This window comes from Cibotium barometz, chromosome 16 (genome assembly GCF_041138505.1).
Source record: "Cibotium barometz isolate CiBa-2024 chromosome 16, ASM4113850v1, whole genome shotgun sequence".
NCBI lineage: Eukaryota > Viridiplantae > Streptophyta > Polypodiopsida > Cyatheales > Cibotiaceae > Cibotium > Cibotium barometz.
Window position 1 is genome coordinate 37,968,518 of NC_141061.1, and position 9,988 is coordinate 37,978,505.

General features: G+C 43.5%; 1 pseudogene; it reads left to right on the forward strand.

Annotated features, from left to right (window-relative positions):
* The first annotated feature begins 5,540 nt into the window (after window positions 1-5,540).
* On the forward strand, window positions 5,541-6,055 carry LOC147630620 (uncharacterized; annotated as a pseudogene).
* The last annotated feature ends 3,933 nt before the right edge of the window (window positions 6,056-9,988 follow it).

The following is a 9,988-nucleotide window of genomic DNA, read 5'->3' on the forward strand; positions in this document are numbered from 1 at the left end:
CGAAGAGATGGAGGAACAAACCAAAGCTATCCAAAGGGATATTAAAGCTGCCCAAGATCGACAAAAGCATTATGCTGACAACAAGAGGTCTGAAAGGATCTTCAAGGAAGGAGACAAAGTTCTTCTACGAGTACGCCCCAAACGAAGTTCTCTATCACTTGGGAAATATAAGAAGCTCAGCCCTAGGTATTGTGGTCCTTATACAGTTATCAAGTGTCTAGGTAAAAGTGCTTATAAACTCCAACTTCCAGCCCATATCAAAGTCCATAATGTATTTCATGTAAGTCTGTTAAAGCCTTATGTCCCCAGTCTCGATCATATTCTTGATGATGAACAAGTTGTAATCCCTACTCAAGGAGTCCTTGAATTACAGCCCAATAGCATCATAGATTCTAGGGAAAGGCAACTCCGAAATAGAACTCTTGTAGAACATCTAGTTCAGTGGAAAGATTACCCTGAAGAGGATGCAACTTGGGAAGATGAAGCTACACTCTTAAAGGATTATCCCCAATTCATGACGAGATGAGGACATCTCGATTTCTTTAAGGGGGGAAGGATGTAACGTACCCATCTTCACTAATAAAGAAATGTCCATGCAATTATGAGTTTTTATGGTATAAATATCAATAATTTAATTATTTGAGTCATTTCCACTTAGAATCTTCAAATTCTGAGCCCAAATTTGGAATCTGCGCGCGATTTTACCCTAATATGGGATTTTACAGCATCCAAAACGGACACCGGATCAAGCTTATACGCTAATTTCAATCATTTTAGTTATACAACGGCGACCTTTAAACCTTAATAAATGCACGACCGCACGTCCGTTTGACGAACGGTCTGAACCCCTGCGACCAGGAGAACCTCCCGGACAAAAAAATTTTTCGCCCCCCGGGGCGGTCCGGCATGCAAATCGAGGCGGGCGCCCCAAATTTGGGTACCCCGCCCCAAATTTTGGTCCGTACACACTTACTAGGGCGCCCGTACAATGGCCACCCAAGTACCAAAGGACGGCCGCCCACTGTTTGGTCCACGCATACCCTTGGGCGGACACCCGGACACCCAGACCGGATAAGGTACATGCGTACCACTCCTTTCCCAGGCAACCAGCACCGTACCTTTCCCGTAGACCCATGCAGGCCACTGATCCATAGCCTTTGAAGGTACACCGTCCTTTCGTCCTTCCTTTGCGCAGCGCCCGTACCCTCACCCCTCAGCTATATAAACCCCCGGGGTGCTCTTCAGTCGGCACGCACTTCTGTGTAGCGTATGCCCTGTTGTGCCGCCGTCCGTACCGCCGTAGCGTACTTGCTGCAAGTACAGCCGCCCTTGCAGCCACCCCTCTCACACCCCCTCATTTGGCTCTTTTCAGATAAGCCAATTTTCCTCCATCCTCCTCTTGCCATGGACCAGTGTCCTTAACTCTTCTCCCCCCCCCCCCCCCCCCCCCCCCCCCCCCCCCCCCCCCGTGTGAATAGACTTACAGAGAGGCTTGCACCCACCCCTCCCAACCCTCTCCACGTTTTTGCCTTTGGCCTTAAGGACACCCTCACAATTCCCCCCCCCCCCCCATTTGCGTAGACTTTAGTAAGGGATTTTTTACTCAAGCAAGGGTTCGTGCGCCATTTTCTTTTGCTCATACGGTGAGCAAACGAGCTCGGAATTCAGATCCGACTGAAGCGTTTCGATCGCAGCAGCGAGCTCTACAAGGCGACACCTAAGATGGCCTCATCCCGGAGACGGCAAAATATTGCCTCAAGAGGCGCACGTAACAACGAGATGGAGGGAGATGCGCCCATTGCGGCTCCAGTCCGCCCTTTTCAAGTCCCTCAAGGAAACGGTGACCAGGTTAGCTTGGTTAATTTTCAAAAGAAGAGAATTTTCCTTAAATTAGTATTAATAAATGGTGTCTTTTCTTTTAAAACAAGGACATAAAGGTTATATGAAATTACGAATTATGTGATGTTGTTTTCGATAAATTGCGTTGAAATTGCTATCTTCATAAATTGTGAATGCTATACTTAGAAAGTTGCATTGAAGTTGTTATCTTTGGAAATCAAGGTTCTTTTTTGGCTTCAACGCTAACTCCGTTCCGTGCTTGTGTAGCCGGGCGGCGTCGTTAGCAAAGCCCGGTAATGGTCCAAGGTATCCCTCATACCTTTGGAGGAATAAGGATCGCCGATTGAGGCGAGAGATTATGAGGCTGCCTAGTTCTGAGGGCCCAGGCTAGTGCGGTAAATAAGCCCACCCTAGTGCGCAGACATCCCTCTGAGGGGCGGGAGGATCGAGCGATGGAGCCTGAGAGGGCGACAGGCCGGCTTGAGTCCTCGCCAGCGGCCGACGATGAGGTGTATGGTCCCGTAGGGTTTTGCCCAGCATGTAGAGGCTGGAAGGCCGAATTCTAGATCATCGGCAGAATAAGAATAAGAGAGCCGGATTGGCTTGTATGGAAATGGATTCATGTATAAACTTTTTATATAATTGCATCTTGTCTTTGGTATGATTGTATTGTGTAAGAAGGCTGTTATAACGAACCTTGTGAAGAAGGGCCCTAATTAAGGAATATGCTTATTTATGTCAAACAGTGTGGTAGTATTAATTAGATAACAAATTGATGCGTGAGTAGGGTGGAAAGTGGGAGGATGGAATGCCCTGACGGCACCATCCTACGGATGGGTGGACCCGATTAGTCGGGTAGCTTTCCAACAAATTAAGTGAAAGCCCTACGTTAGATAGTTAGGTTCTTGGGCAACTCTATTCTAGAAAACTAGGTCAGCGGCTGTGCCTTGCATAAGATGAGGAAAAAAGCGTTGTCTCTAGACATCAAGTCTAGTAGTTGCCCAATTTTTGATCAATTGCCCTATGGGTGATTTGATGCTTAGGAAATCACGCTCCCCCTGCGGGATAGAGCTAGGTCATACCTATGAATCGTATCCTTGAATCTCTACAGGGTCAAGGTGTCGATGAATAGGAAATTTTTCTCAAGATAAGACTTAGCGGACTATCTTAAGTGTTTCTCCCATTTTTAAAGGGAGGAACCTTACAGGTGAAGACAGAATTCAATTTCATCAAGTCTAGAGTGAGATCCAAGCTCTTCATCAAATCTACAGGTAACTTTGTAACAGCGATTAAGCTTTCAATATTTGGTCAAATCTTGTGTTTCTTGGCTTAATCCTCTACTAGACTCATTGCTATTGATGCCTTTGAAAGCATTTGAGCTCATTTGAAGTCTAAGGCACCAGATCTGGATTCCCCGCATACTCTATTTTCTGCACACAAAACAGAGCATTAATTTGCTAATCAATGATTAATCAGTGCTAATCATTATATTTGGTGCAACTGAGGGTTCAAATTAACCATTAGGTATCTACTACAGATTCCTAAAACTTCAGATTGCAATTCGGAGTTGGTTTGATACTCCAACCATTCCGTACAAATTGGTTACCCTTGATTTAGTGTAATTTCTGGTGATTTTATGCTGATAAATTTGTTGTAATCATCTATTAAACACCATATTGAGTTGTAAAAGGGTAGACACTGTCCTTGAATCTTGAAATTCAATCAAGAGGTAAGACCCCCTTCACATCACCATGAGTTCAGCATAGGAAATAGCCAAATTTAATGGGGAGCAGTTTTATACATGGCAGACAAAAACCATGTATTTGCTGATTGAGGAAAAATCTATGGGGATTAGGTGAAGGGAGAGATGAATGCCCAGAGAGAAGGGAAAATGAGTGGAAGAGCAGGAATGAAAAAGCATTGGGACTTATTGCACTGAGTTTAAATGATGAAATCATTCATCACATCATAGGGATACAATGGGCAAAAGATGCATGGGATGAACTCAATAAATTATTTGGTACACAAGCAAAAATTCAAAGATAAATCTGTTAATGCAATTCTACAAATTGGACATGAAGGAAAGTGAACCTTTAATCACACACTTGAACAAATGTAAAAGCATTAAGCAACAGCTGGCAGCTATTGGCAAAAAGGTAGAAGATGATGAGACACTAGCAGTGCTTCTGAAGAGTGTGGACAAAGGTGATTATGAAAACATTGTAGCAACACTAAAGAATGTACTTGAATTGAAGCTACACGAGATAGAAGCAGCTCTACTAGAGCAAGAGAGCAGAGACAAAGAGAAGAAAGGGACTCAACAGCAGGAGAAGAAAAAGCATTCTTCACATGAGGAGGATTCTCTCGAGGACGAGGACGAGGAAGAGGTAGAGAAGGAGGAAGGACCTTCACTTGCCACAAATGTGGAAAGCCAGGACACATGGCGAGAGACTGCTACAGCAAACCCAGTGGAGAAGGAACGACATCGGCAAACTTCATGGAGGCTCCAAAGGAAGTGGAGTCGGATCATCTTTTCTGAGAGAGAGGGAGAGAGAGAGACCACATAACCCAATGTAACCTGCTCCAACAAAGTAAAACCACCTCTGAGCCACCGATGATGTAGGCCAAGTGGTAGATGTATGTGTGAGCACTTTAGTCAAGGTCGCGGTGTCGTGCCATGGCACGTCTATGGTGTGAAACCATGCATGTGAGGCCATTAAATATAAATCTAGATGCATAGGATTAAGTGCCATAACTTGACTCATTTTATGATGCCTATGTACATATGTTCATATTGTAAATGAGGTTCAATAAGACGAGCTGAGGCTGAGCCGGGTCTTGAAGCCTCTGTATATAAGTGTGGTGTGAATCATGGAGTTTCTATGCTTATGGTGAATCTTGAGGTAGCACGAATTATCAATGAACCAAAAGCAGCATCACTTTCTTATGGGCTGAGAAGAAAGAGGGATTAGTTAGAGTTTTTGATCTTGATGAAGGCATAAGAAAGACTGAAGGATTTGGTACAAGAGGCTTTCGTGAGAGATGCTTCAATTGGCAACAGTTTGATCAGCATGTATGCAAAGTGTGGCTCTGTTTCAGAGGCAAACTCAGAAAACATGCAAACCTTTCGACCAAAGACTCCTTTCAAAAGGGGAATAAATCTTGCATGGATGGATTACCAGCCTTAAAAGTAAATCCATGGGAGAGCAAGCTTTTTGAAGCCACCATTGCTACAATATAAGGGTTTTTACAGAAGTACTTAGAAATACAACGGGGCTAGTCTCTCATCCTTAAAGAGTGCACCTCGCAATAAAGTATTGGAGTTGGGCTATACCATTTAAAAGGCTTTACTGGACGAGGTGCTTTTGCTCAAGTTTTCAAGGCTTGTGATGAGCAAGACAGAGACAACATTGTGGTTTTAAAGATTCAAAGACCTCCCTGCCCATGGGAATATTATATCTATTGTCAATTGGATAAACATATTCCACAAGAAGAGAGGGCTAGCTTTGGTCGTGCTTGGAAAATGCATACATATGAAGACTGCAGCATCATGGTTTATGCTTACAGAGAGTGTGGAACATTACAGGATGCAGTGAACTCATATCTAGCCACTGGTCAAAGGATGGACGAACTTCTATGCATGTACTACACCATAGAAATGCTACGCATGCTGGAAGTTTTGCATTCAGCTGGGATTATTCATGGGGACTACATTCCAAGGATTCAACCCTGATGTCCTGCTGATAAAACCACATCAGGATCAGAATGTGTTTCAACCAGAAGAGGACTATGTAAGTGGTGACACTGAGCGTAGGAGGAAAGCTGTGGAGGGTGACAATGATGATAGCTATGATGAGGATGCTAAGCGATCAAGATCGGATCTGCACGCTGTCCCAAGCAGGGGGCGGGGCCAAGGGCGTGGTCGAGGAAGGAAGAGCAACAGTAAAAAAAATGAGGATTGCTGAACCTGACAAGCCTAAAGACAATGAAGTAGCATCATCACCTCAGGTCAGTGACTGTGACGCTAGTCCCAAGTCGCCAGCCGATGACATAAACATTCATGAAGGTGAGACCAGTGGAGCAGTTTACGGATACGGTGGCAAGCTTACGGTGTCCAAAAGACTTTGATCTCAACATGGAACTGGACGAGAATGGTGAAGTGGCAACTGCAGAAAAAGAGGTTGAAAGGTTGGGCACTACAGGTTTTGATGCTTAAGCGCACAACCCGCAAGACAAGAGAAGGTGGTGGCTTGCGTGGCAAAAATACGAAGACATTTTTTTTAAAGGGGAATATCCGAATTTTAAGCAAAAAAAAGGAGGTGCAGCGTATTTTTGATTTGGGAAATCCGAGTTTTTGGCTGCAAAAGGGAGTTCGGCCGAATCCCTTGCGGGAAAAAATTAGAAGGAACCAGGGCGACGCAGAAACGGGGAGAGAGGTATGGAGAAAAGTGAAGGGGGGGGAAAACCAGAGCTCAATCTTGCAGAATATCTTGTGTTGGGAATTTAGTTTCTGTTCAAGCCTTGTAGGGGTTTGAATTAGAGAGTATTTGAAGCTTCTTCTAATGATACGCTTTCTTAAAATTTCCAAAAATGAAGCGAACTGCTGCCCGATTTCATGCAAGGAAAAATTTCGACGTAGAAGCTCATGAAGATGACTTGAAATCCGGCTTTTGTGAAATAAAGATAAGCTTTTTTTTTAATTCGATTTCTAAAAAAAATCGTAATTCCCTAGTAAAGGTTTGGGTTTTAAGGCTTTAATTGCCTCAAAAATAAAAACTCTTGGAAAAAGCCTTAATACTTATGGCCTTAGAAACTGGAGAGTTTTTCCGGAATTTGTGAGTTGTTGGAATCTGAAAGCAGGTTTTCATGAGATCAAGAGTCATCTTGAAATGGTGGTGTTGGCAATATATGAAATATGTGATAAGAATGGTCACATGTATATGGAAATCTTTTGTAGATTGTGTTATGCCTACATGTGTTATGTTTGAGGCATTCGGATAAAGGGTCAGGAGATCTATGCTTGGAACTGGTCATGCTCTTAACACATAATTTATGTGCAATCATCAAGTTGAATTTGGGGATGTATTGAAGTGAATTGGCACATGTACATGTCATCAAAAATGGAGATGTCTTATGCTCCTTGAAGAGTTATATGTTTTGTTTCCTTGTTAGGATTTGAAGCTACTCTCACAGCGAGAAGTCTCGCACTTGCCCAGCGATACCGCCCACGTCACGACAGCTTTGGTGAACCCGACGTGAAACTGCTGGGGTGAGAGTGTGGTGAAATACACAGGGAAGCTATGGCTGAGAATCCTGAGGGACAGGGGGTTCATTTTGACCCCGGAGTTATGCAAATGTTTCAGATGTTTACCATGTATATGCAACAGCAGCAGAGCAAGCGGCTGAAAGGGGGCAAATTTCTACAACTAAAGCACTGCAACAATCAATTGTGAAGAAGGTGGATCAATTTGATGGTAAAGACATCACAAAGTACCTGCACAATTACACAAAGGAAATGGAGTTAAACAGGGTGACGGAGGAGGATATGGTTCGAAGCTTTGAGCTGGTATGTGTTCTTGAAATAAGAGAATGCATAAGAGGATTGCAGGCAGCACATGGTGGAAGAAACTGGGAGGAGTTCATGCTTGCTTTGAAGGATAATTATTTCATGGAGGATTCTGAGCGGGTGACCAAGCGAACTTTCTTGGAATGGGTCACAAAACCCAAAATGGGAATTTCTGCCAACAGAGTTGCTAAGAGAGTTTGAGAAGCGCTATGCCCAGCTGTCAACGATTGAGCGCACAACCTTGGACAGGGAAAAAACAGAGCTCTTCTCACAAGCAGCTGGGAAAGATCTCCAAGAAAAACTGGAAATTCTTCTTGAGGATAAGGATACAGAGCAGGGATTAAAGAATGATTGGAATGATGTCGAGGACACGGTCACCATGCTAGCAAAGCGGCAGCGAAGGAGGGATAAGATGGTGATGAGCTCGGCAACTCCAATAACTGTTACCCCTCAGAATCTACCAAAACCTACTGCTGCAATCCCAAAGGTAGAAGGGCCGATAGATGAGCTTATTAAGGGCATGCGAGACCTAAAACTGAAGATGTCCAGGATTAAGAAAAAAGGGCTACCATTAGGGCAGGCTTCTATGCAAAGGTCTCAAAGCAAAGAAGGGTTTACATTTAGATGTATATGGTGTGATGACCCAGAACATGCAAAGAAAGACTGTGCTAGCTATAAGGAAGCCCTCAGAAATCAACTTGTGTTTTTCAAAGACGGGAAAATCCACCTTACAGAGACTGGTCTTCCATTAAGCACAAACTTTGGAAAGGAGGGATGAAAAAAATGGTTGAAGACATGGTTGCGACATGCCATCTCTATGGTTGAGGCAGCAACCTATGGAATAAAGGTTGGTCAATCGAAGCAGGAATCTGAGAATGATCAAGATTTTGAGAATGAAGATTTTTGGCCATCAACAATGGAGCTAATTGCTTCAAAGAAGGTGTCTAAACAGGCTTTGCATGAGGCAGGTGACTGTATACATCTTGAGACTGGCTGGGAAGAGCCTGTGGATTCTTTATCTGTTCATGCCTACATTGCAAAATGCCAGAATAATGAGGCACATGTAGAGGAAAAGCATAAGAGGGAAAATGAGGAAGGAGGGCCATCAAAAAGGGTCACCCGGTAGTGAAAAGAAGGATCCTGGGCCATCACATATGCCTCCGCCGCATAGCAAACCTCCACAGGAAGTATCAATGGAAGAAGTGCCAGCAAAAATGAAGCATGAGAAGGAGAAGGGTAAAGGGAAAAGTCCACTCTACAAGCTTCAATCTGATATTGAAGCTGCAAACAGACCTCAAAAAGGTGCTTGAAGAGAGGATTCTAAACAGTAGGGTGAAATTTACACTAGGGGAAGTTGGGGATTGCAAAGAAAGAATTCCATGATGAGATAATTGATATTATACGAAGGAAAAGGTAGTCCATAATTGAATCTATTCTATCACAAGGGGAGACAAGCACTTCCAAGACTCATGGAGTACAGGTACAGTAAAAGGAAGAGAGAGAGAATGTGGTGGAATGTAATCACTCTGCTGAAGGGGCACGACAAGTGCCCTTTGTGGATGAGGATGATGAAAAAGAAGTTCTTACAAAGAGTCATTACTCCAGGAGCCATTGGGCAAGGGCCACCACTGAAACCCTTGTCAAGATAGGTGACTTGGAAGAGCCGTATGTCGCTCTAATCGACCATGGGTCTGAAATAAATCTTATGGCTAAAAATCTCTATAACAAATGTAAGTGGCCAATGGATGTAGATCATGGGTGGATGATTAAAGCGGCTAATAACTCATCTAGAGAGCTCTATGCAGCCTGTCCAAATGTAAGGGTAACTATAGGGGATGTGAAAGATAATCGAAACTTCTTTGTTCAAGAGATGTCATCGTATCCCCTCATCCTTGGGAGATGTGAAAGATAATCGAAACTTCTTTGTTCAGGAGATGTCATCGTATCCCCTCATCCTTGGGCAACCCTACATTACAGCTATGAGGATGGAAACAAAAGTTTTGGATGACGGCTCGGCATATGCAAGAATAAGGAGTAAAGATGGCAAGAAAGCTGCTCAGTTCTTGACAGTTTGCATTAACCATGAAAGGAAGCGTGAGTCTCTTCGAGCACAGTCACTCCCAAAGATAAACAGAGAATTCATGAACTACAGGGAGATGAGGGATTTTGGCCAGGTGCCATTGTAAAGCGGGATTCCAATGGTACAAGGGAAAATGAGTTCTCGCAAGTCTCAATCAATGTAAATAATTTTTCAGCAAATTTTCATGAATTTTCTAGCTATGGGTCACTCGTCTTTGTAAAAAGCAAGGATTTGAAGCGTGGCATGCGTCGACATGTACAAAATGAACAAAAAAGCCTTGACCAGTGTGGTCTTTTGGAGAAGAATGAGTTTATTTCAGGGGTGCTTGATGAGGTGTCATTTGTGGATACTCTGGGTGTGCTTTTTGCTATGGAAAGAGCATGCTTACAGGGTTGGAATGAGATGATAAAGGTGTCATCTGTGGGGATGTATGATATAATCCGAGAATTTGAAGGAATGGAATGTGAAAACATGTATTGTGAGATGGATGCTCGTGTTGATAC